Here is a 10223-nt window from a genome sequence, read left to right on the forward strand (position 1 = left end):
TTCACAAAATATGTATCTATTATCCCAATTTGCCTGAGCCAATGTAAATTGTGGTTTCTATCGCTTGAAGATAGGTACGTTGGATGTATTTGTGTCTTTTTAAGAAAATCATCAACTTGGTAACAATAATAAAAATAAAATGAACTTTAATCCCCCCCAAAAAAACAAAACAAAACGAAGAGCTTTTCCAAGCATAACCAAAGAGAGAAATGTTATATAAATATTAAGATTTGACTGGATGCTCATTTGTCACACCCCGACTTAGTTCTCCTTCAGTATTGTGTGTTGGTTGTTCTCCTCTGCCTCTCCATGTAAAAATTTGCTATCAGTCTGTCGATATCCAAAAATAACTAGCAAGGATTTTGTTGTTTAATGTTTTTATGACGAAAGGGTGTTGAATTTTGTCATATAATTTTCTGATCAATTGAGATAGTCGTGGGTTTTGTTTTTTGTTTTTTGTTTTTTTTTTTTCCAGCTGTAACCCTGTTTTTATACAAGAATCATGTTGATGTAGAGCAAGTGTAGAGGTAGGGAAGAATTTTAGGTCTTAGTCTCTCGGCTTGCCGGTGACCCTGAGCTGTGATCTGCACAAGTTCTTCTCCGATCCTTTCCTCCCTCAACCAGTTAGGTGACACAGGAGGACTAAAGGGGCTGGGTATTTCCTTTCCTCCACATTGGTTGGTCCCCTGGTGTGGGACCCAAGAAATTCAGAAAATGTCCCCCACCCCTGGCCCTAGATGAATAACAACTGTGGCTTCTAGCCCAAGTCAGTTCCAAGAAAAACCTCAGAGCATGCCCTTAATGGAAAGTTCCATATCAGAATGAAGAACTAAGAGCTTGAGAAACTCCCCCGACCCTTACTAGAAATCCCCTAGACCAGCCCATAAAAATCCAGCTGTGACCCACCTCGGGGGTCCAAGTCCCTGTTCCCCTGTGACGGGTATACTTGGACCCAAGCTCGAGCTTGCTAATAAACCCTCATGTGCTTGCATCGGTGTCGGCTCCTTGGTGGTGGTTTCTGGGATTCGCAATCTTGGGCACAACACTGGTAAATTAGTTCCCCTTGAGGGCAGGTGAGCAACAGAATACCTAAATATTTCAAAAAGGTTAGTTTCCCCTCCCTCTGCTGGGGGAATCTCCTCTGATCTTTATCCTGAGAAAGTGATGGTGTTCTTAGAGGTCAAACTCAAGAAAGTGGGGGCCGGTAAGAGTTTTTAAGTCTGAAGCTGGTCCACACTCCGTTTCTAACAACTCATCAATTCCTACCAGTCCCTGGCTCTAGCAGCTTCTCCTTCAGGTTATCTGTGTTTCTCTTTCCTTTTTCTCCAGTTCTCAAGATCATTTGTCTGCCCAGGGACCTCAATTCTCTGTGGGAAATAAGAATTACAAATTTTCAGTTTGCTTAGCTCTTTTCTTGCTGTGACAATAGTAGTGATCACTTACAGGCTCTTTCCATTTTGGAGCAAAAAAGCAGAAGTCCTTCTGATTTTTTAATAGTAGCTTCTTTAATGTGTAGTATACATACCTAAAAGCACATATAGTTTAAGTACCCCTGGATTGATTTTCAGAAACTGAATACATCCATTTATTTAACTAATATCCAGGTCAAGAAAGGATATTACCAGCATCCCAAAATATGTCTTCATGCTCTCTTCTGTTTTCTTTTTCATTCTACAAGAATGATCACTATCCAAATTTCTAACAGCAAAGATTGGTTTGGCAATCTTTTTATTTTATATCAATGCAATTACACAGTATATACTCTTTTTAAAAGTTATTTCTTTATTTATTCATGAGAGACACAGAGAAAGGCAGAGACACAGGCAGAGGGAGAAGCAGGCTCCATGCAGGGAGCCTGACATGGGATGCGGGACCCGATCCCGGATCTCCAGGATTACGCCCTGAGCCAAAGGCAGGCACTAAACCGCTGAGCCACCGGGCTGTCCCACAGTATATACTCTTTATGTCTGAATTCTCTTGCTCAGCATTGTGTGATTCACCCATTGCATGTTGCATGTAGTTCTAGGTTATTTATTGATGCAGGAAATGTTGGGGTTTGGAGCTGACAGCCAAGAAAGAATTCTTGAGACATCTTCAGTATAAAAAGGTGGTTTTATTAAAGCATGGGGACAGGACCCATGGGCAGAAAGACTTGCACTGGAGTTGTGAGGAGTGACTGATTATATACTTTCAAGTTGAGGGGTGGTTAGGGAGAACATAAGTCTCTAAGGAATTTTGGAAGCAAGATTCTCAGAACCTTGAAGAGGCTAGCTATTGTTAGGAAAAAGTACCTTATTACTTACTGTCTAGTAAAACCTTAGTCATGAAACCCTTCAGATGTATATTAGTGGGCCATATGCTTGGGGGATGATTGCCAACATATATCTTGGGGGGTAGAGATAAAGGAAGTTTTTAAAGGAATTTTTATATATTAAATAAGACTTACAGGATCCTGGAGGGTTGAACTAATAAGATTGTGTTTTTGCCCTTAGCAAAATGTCAACATCGATAGTTGAGCTCCTAGAGGAGGGTCACTCTACCTGTTTCAAGATCTTATCAATGGGCTTTAGGCAGCAGGGAACTTTAATTTTTTTTTCTTTTGATTCTCACATCATTTATTCATTTTTGTGTCAAAATGCTACATTTATTTTTCCTTATATAACAAGTCACATTTACTTTTCACTTCTGTCAAATGAACAGAGAGAATACAAAGAAAACAAGAACGAAAATTGGGTCACTCTCAATCCTGCAGACATTAAAAAGATAATGAAAGGCTTTCATATACAGCTTAAATGAATACATTTGAAAATTTATATGAAACAGGCAAATTCCTAGTAATATACAGTAAACCAACTTTGCTGGGGGATAATTTATAGGCAATGTGAAGAGTCCTACGTAGTAATGAAATTGAATCCATTACTACAAGCCTTTCCAATAGACAGTTCCAGCTCATGTGACTTCATTCTACCAATGCTTTAAGGAAAAAAACCCACTCATACAGAGTCTCAAGAGAATTGATAAATGTTGGAACTCACTCCAATTTATTTTATGAAGTGACACAAACATGGATACTGAAACTTTATAAAGACATTCAAGAAAAAAGAAATTTATAGGTCACCCTCACTGATGAAAATGAATGTACAAAACAAAATAATAAATTAAATCCGAGGTGCCTAAGTGGCTCGGTGGGTTAAGTGTCTGCCTTTGGTTCAGGTCATAATCCCAGGGTCCTAAAATCGAGCCATGTATCAGGCTTTCTGCTCAGGGAGCCTGCTTCTCCCTCTCCTTCTGCCCACTTGTGCTATCCCTTCAAATGAATGAATGAATGAATGAATAATCTTTTTTTAAAAATCCTACAATAGGGGCAGCCTGGGTGGCACAGCGGTTTAGTGCCACCTTCGGCCCAAGGTGTGATCCTGGAGACCCGGGTTCGAGTCCTGCATTGGGCTCCCTGCATGGAGCCTGCTTCTCCCTCTGCCTGTGTCTCTGCCTCTCATTCTCTCTGTGTGTCTCTCATGAATAAATAAATAAGGTCTTAAAAAAAAAATCCTACAATATATGAAAAGGATAATATATCACGACTATGTTGGGAATATCGTCAGAATGCAGAGTAGGTTTAACATTTGAAAATCAGCGTAATTTAGCACATTAATGAAGTAGAATCATCTTATATTATCACACAAATAGATGGAGGAAAGACATTTCATAGAATTTATCCTTTCAGCAAAAACAAAAATGGAACTTCCTCAGTCCCATAAAGGTGTGTCTTAAATTCCTAGAGAAAACAGCTCTTAATGGTAAAAGGTCTCCCTTGGTATCTAAGAATGAGACAAAGATACTTGCTATCAAGCTTTCTATTTAATATTGTAATTGAGATTCTTACTAATTCAGTAAGGTAAGAAAAAAAGGTGCAGTGATTTGAAAGAAAAAAAGTATTATCATTGTGTTCATAGAAAATCCTAAAGAATATATAAATTATCAATCTTTTCTTTCCTCCATCTTTTTTCATTATTTCCCCCAGAAGCCTTTTAAGATATTTTGCCCCTTGGGACATCTGGGTGGCTCAGCAGTTGGGTGTCTGCCTTTGGCTCAGGGCATGATCCTGGAGTCCTGGGATCAAGTCCCACATTGGGCTCCCTGTGGGGAGCCTGCTTCTCCCTGTAGGGAGCCTACTTCTCCCTCTGCCTGTGTCTCTGCCTCTTTCTGTGTCTCTCATGAGTAAATAAATAAAATCTTTTTAAAATAAAAGTATAAATAAATAGTCTAAACTGAAGGAAAGAGAATAAACAGTTTTTAAAAATTAATATTCTCAATTACCTGTAGGATAATATAAAAAAGTTTTGAAGTAATAATAGGTGAAATTTTACAGATCTGTATGAAAATTAATAAGAAATGAAAACACAAATTTATAATTCAAGAATCCCCAAGGACTCAAGTGGAAAAATATAAAAACCATGCCTAGATTCATCATAGTCAAACTACTGAAAACTAAGGACAAATACAGATTAGCAGGTAATCATCAGGGAAAAAAGTATTTTCCCCCTTTGAAATGTGAGAAAATATAAGCAAAGAAAGCACACAAAGGGTAGGCGGTTATAAAGTTAGGATCCAACCTGAAAAGATATCACATTTTCCCCTATGACTCAGGTTTTTCCACTATAGGCTGTAGGAATTTGAGGGGAGAGACAAGGATGCCCACACTCACTACTTTTGTTCAGTATATTAGAAGTCCCAGCCAAAGGAATTAGGAAAAAGAAATAAAAGACATTCAATTGGAAAGGAAGAAGTAAAACTATCACTATTTGCAGATGACATGATTATATATAGAAAACCCTAAAGATTTCAGCACAAAAACTTTTAGAACTAATAAATGAATTTAGTAGAGTTGCAGGACACGAAATCAATTTATAAAAATCATTTGCATTTCTATACACTAACAGACTATCAGAAAAATTAAGAAAACAATCCCGATTACAATGATATCAAAAAGAATAAAATACCTAGGAATAGATTTAACCAAGGAAGTGAAAGACCTGTATAGTGAAAACTGTAAGACATTGATTAAAGAAAATGAAAAAGACTCAAATATACAGAATGATATTCCATGTTCTTGGACTAGAAAAATTAATATTAAAATTTCCATACTACCCAAAGCAATCTACAGATTGAGTGCAGTCCTTATCAAAATTCTAATGGTATTTTTCATAGAAATAGAACAAATGATCCTAAAATTTGTAGGGAATCAAAAGACCCCAGATAGCCAAAGCAATCTTAAGAAAAAGAAAACTGGAGGCATCACAGTTCCTAATTCCAAACTATATTACAAACCTATAGTAATCAAACCTGTATATGGCATTGGCATACAAAAAGACATATAGATCAATGGAACAGATTAGAGAGTCCAGAAATAAATCTACATGTAAATGGTCAATTAATTTACAACAAAGGAGTCAAGAATATACAACAGGGAAAGGACAGTCTCTTCAATGAATGGTGTTGAGAAAACTGGGCTTCCCCACAAAAGAATGAAACTGGACTACTTTCTTATAATACAATTCTAAAACTTACTCCAAATAACCAAAATAATCTTGGGAAAGAAAAACAAAACTGGAGATATTACACTTCCTGATTTCAAAATATATTTCAAAGCCTTACTAATTAAAACAGTATGGGCTGGTAAAAAGACATATAGACAGACCTTATACATCAAATGATCATAACAGGAAGCCCAGAATTAAATCCACACATATGAGATCAGTTGATCTTCAACAAAGATGGCAAGAATACACAATGGGGAAAGGACAGTCTCTAATAAATTGTGGTAGGAAAAATGGATATCCACATAAGAATGAAATTGGACGTATGTATTACACCATACATATCAACCCAAAATGGATTAAAAACTGAAATGTAAGTTCCGAAACTAAAACTAGAAATCACAGAGGAAAAGATTCACAGCATGAATACAATACCAAAAGCATAGGCAACAAAAGCAGAAACAGACCAGTGAGACTGTATCAAATTTAAGTTTCGAGGCACCTGGGTGGCTTAGTGGTTGAGTATCTGCTTTCAGCGCAGGTGGGGATCCCAGGGTCCTGGGATTAAGTCCTGCATAAGGCTCCATGCAGGGAGCCTGCTTCTCCCTCTCCCTATGTCTCTGTCTCTCTCTCTGTGTGTCTCTCATGAATAAATAAACAAAATCTTTAAAAAAATACAAAAAGTTTATGACAGCAAAAGAAATAATCCACAGAGTGAAAAGCAATCTATGCACTGGAAGAAAATATTTGCAAACCGTATCAGATAAAGAGTTAATCTCTAAGAAAAAAAAATATAAGAAAATCCTACAACTTAATAGCAAAACAAAGAAACAAAACCCATCAAATACCTCTATTTAAAAATGGGTTAAGTTTTAAATAAACATTTCTGCAAAGAAGACATAAAAATAGCCAACAGGTATATGAAACCCATGCCAGCAATCTGTTGAGGGTTCCAATTTTCCCACAAACTCATCAACACTATTTTCCTTTTTCTCTTTTTTTTTCCAAGATTTTATTTATTCATGAGAGATACAGAGAGAGAGGGAGAGACATAGGCAGAGGGAGAAGCAGGCTCCCTGTAGGGAGCCTGATGCAGGACTTGATCCCAGTACCCCAGGATCATGACATGAGCCAAAGGCACACGCCAAACTACTTAACCACCCAGGTGCCGCTCCTTTATCTTTCAAATGGATATCCTAATGGGTACAAAGCTGGTATTTCATTGTGATTTTGTTTTGCATTTCTCTAATGATGTTGGGCATTTTTCCATGGGCTATTGCCCATTTGTATATTTACTTTAGAGAAATGTCTTCAAATTCTTTGGTTTTAGATTGTGTTGTTTTTTTATTGTTGAGTTGTAAGTGTTCTTTATATATTCTGGACACGACTCATTATCAGAGAGAGGATTTGAAAATATTGTTCCCATTCTGTGGGTTGTCTTTTTATTTTCTTGATCATGTCCTTAGACTCAAAAAAAGTATTCACTTTTAATGAAGTCCAGTTTACCTATTTTTTTGTTTGCATGTGCTTTAGATGTTACCTAAGAAACTGCTGCTTAATTGAAGGTTGCAAAGATTTACATCCATCTATTCTAAGCATAGTTATGTTTTTTTTTTCCACATACAACTGTTTCTTTCCAGTGTCCTCCTACCCCCTCAAAACTGATTGCCCCAGACATGTTCTTCAATTTCACTGAATTGTCCACGGGACCAGGAAAGATTTCTTGGATCAGTCTTAACCAGGCCTCTGGGTAGGAGGATATTTGTTGAACTTCTGCCATCCATCCTCTCTTAAATATTCCTTAGGTTCTAGACTCAAACTTGCTGGCTTCAGTTTCCATCTCTACCTTTGACTAAGCTCTGTGACTTTGAGTGAACCACTGACCTAGGTCTGTGTTGCTTACAGTGTCATCTGAGTACATACAGTATCACTATCACTATCACTATCACTATCACTTGAGAGAGAACCTCTAAGAAATTCAGATTCTTAGTCCCCAGCCCACATTTCCTGAATCAGAAACCAGTGGTGGGGCCCAGAAATCAATGTATTAAAAAGTCATCCAGATAATTTGGATATGAGTAGTGAGGACCAATATCAGTTTTCTCAGCTATAATAACTTTTTAAAATATCCTGGAGAACCCCAAAATAATATGGTTCTTCCTGTGTGCATCCTCTTTATGCCACCTCACAGTTAAACAGCTTGGGGAGTTCCCTTTGCCCTCAACGTTCACTGTGAAATTTCTGTGTTTCAAGTTTAGTAATTGTAGGCCCTCCTACTGCTGGTGAGGGAATTCTCAACAGGATAAGAAACAGAAAATGTCCTTTCATCTCTATAGCTTCCAGAGCAACATATGATTACCAATGTCAAGAAAGCATCCATGTCCATGTTGTGCCAACAAAACAGTATCAGGAGGCATCTCGCTATGGGAGGTTAATGCTATTTTCCGGTGTGTGTTACCCCTAATCTCTGAACTGCTTCTGACCTTGACCTTCTGCCTTCCCTGCCTCAGGAATAATGGGTCAAATCAGAACTGCATTCTCTCCAGGGTGTGAATACTTGTGAATCTCCTTTGCAAAGCATTAGGATGACTTTAGCACCTCCCCTTTTTGTACCCACAAGAGGTAAAATAAGTTAAAATGATTCTGCTTAGTTTGTATATAAAGTAGGTAGAGGAGTTCCTGAGCATTAAGATGAACTGATGGTGTTGGGAATCAGCAGTGCTAGCAAAAGATGCTCACTATAGAATGTAGTCATTCTAAGGAAGGCCTTATTGTCAGGAAGAGAAGCCTCCCAGTCCTCAGCTAGCTGCTCTAATTTAAAGCTCTCTCCTGTGTTTATTTTTTTAAATATTTTATTTATTCATGAGAGAGAGAGAGAGAGAGGCAGAGACACAGGCAGAGGGAGAAGCATGTAGGGAGCCCGACGTGGGACTCCATCTCCAGGATCACGCCCCGGACTGAAGGCGGCACTAAACCGCTGAGCCACCCGAGCTGACCTGTGTGTGTGTGTGTGTGTGTGTGTGTTTAAGGATTTTATTTATATATTTGACAGCACAATCAAGGGGAGTGGAAGAGGGAGAAGCAGGCTTCCTGCTGAGCAGGAAGCCAGATGTGGAGCCCTTAGAGAGCATGAGCAGGGTGAGGAGGGGCAGAGGGGAAACGCAGATTCCCCACTGAACAGGGAGCCTGACATGTAGCTTGATGCCGGTACTCCAGGATCATGACCTGAGCCAAAGGCAAATGCTTAACTCAGTCACCCAGGCACCCCTGTCTCTCCTGGTTTTAAATACTTCAGAAGAATAAAAATGATTCTGTGGAGTTTCCAGCTTGTCCAAGGAGATAATTTATTCCGCATTTGGAATGAGTGCTTCTTCAAATGGGAACTGAGTTACAAAGTGGGAAATACAGGGGTTTCCTAAACCAAAGGCAATACCAATCTTTCTGATGCTATTTAGCAGTCTCCAAGATTTCCCTTAATATCATCTTGCTTCCAGATATTTAAACCTCTTCCACAATGAATAGGATTGACCAAAAATCAAATATATAACAAATTCAGCCACCATTATTTGTGAATACACTGAAGAACCCTATGCCCATGTGATGAGGAATGAAGGCCTGCCAAAAGTCATGTGAGTTGGCTTGGAATTAGATCCTGCAAGCCTCAATCAGCTTTCAGATGATTGCAACTCTAGACAATATCTTGACTATAACCTCATGAGTGTTCCTAAGCCAGAACCACCTAGCTAAGCTATTCCCAGATTTCTGGCCCTCAGAAACTGAGAGAATAAATGTTTATTGTTGTTTTAAGCCCTAGGTTTTGGGTAGCTTGTTACATAGTGATAAATAATGTAGTCAGCAGCACATTATAAACCTGCCATTTTCCAGAGTGTAATGGAACATACCATCGGTTCTCAGAATTGACATTAATTATAGTCTTATCTTTTTACATAATTTCTCCACTTAACATGGACCTGGAACTCATGACCCAGAGATGAAGTGTCATATTCTCTACCAACTGAGCCAACCAGGCACCCCAATTATAGTCATTACCTTAATGTAATTAAAATTATCGTATTAAAGTAGTACTTACATTGTCCTATTTCACAGAAGGAAACAGAACACCAGTTTTTGTTTTAATAGCAATGCCCATTATAATAAATATTAAAATAGCACAATCATAATATTGTTAAAGGAATAACCTAATTGAGCTCATTTCATGGAGGGGGGGAAAAGAACTTCACCTTTAGAGGTGAAGTTTGCATTATATTAACACAATGATAGCAAACACAGACCTGAAGGTGGCAGAAAGCAGAAGGGATACAGGATTTCCTAGCATCAGAGTTTGTGTTATTCATTATATCTTAATAATTACAGGCATAGTATAAATAACGACAAATTTTGATATAAATTATTTAATTATACTTCAGTAATACAATCAATATAATTATGGAATTGTGTAAATGGTTAAAAACTGGTATGGTATTACGTACAGTATAGTATGAGGTATGGCATAGGAAGTGGGGTGGGATATAATTAGGTAATAGTCACACCAGCACCAGTACCCCAATTGATGGCTGAGGGTGAAGGGCCCTATCCTATTAGGGCAAGCAGCCATGGCAATCGTGACTTTAACCCACACCTGCCTAGGGTCAACACCTGCCACATTGTGTCATATTTATTGTCCAG

Source organism: Vulpes lagopus, chromosome 2, assembly GCF_018345385.1.
Source record: "Vulpes lagopus strain Blue_001 chromosome 2, ASM1834538v1, whole genome shotgun sequence".
Taxonomy (NCBI): Eukaryota; Metazoa; Chordata; class Mammalia; order Carnivora; family Canidae; genus Vulpes; species Vulpes lagopus.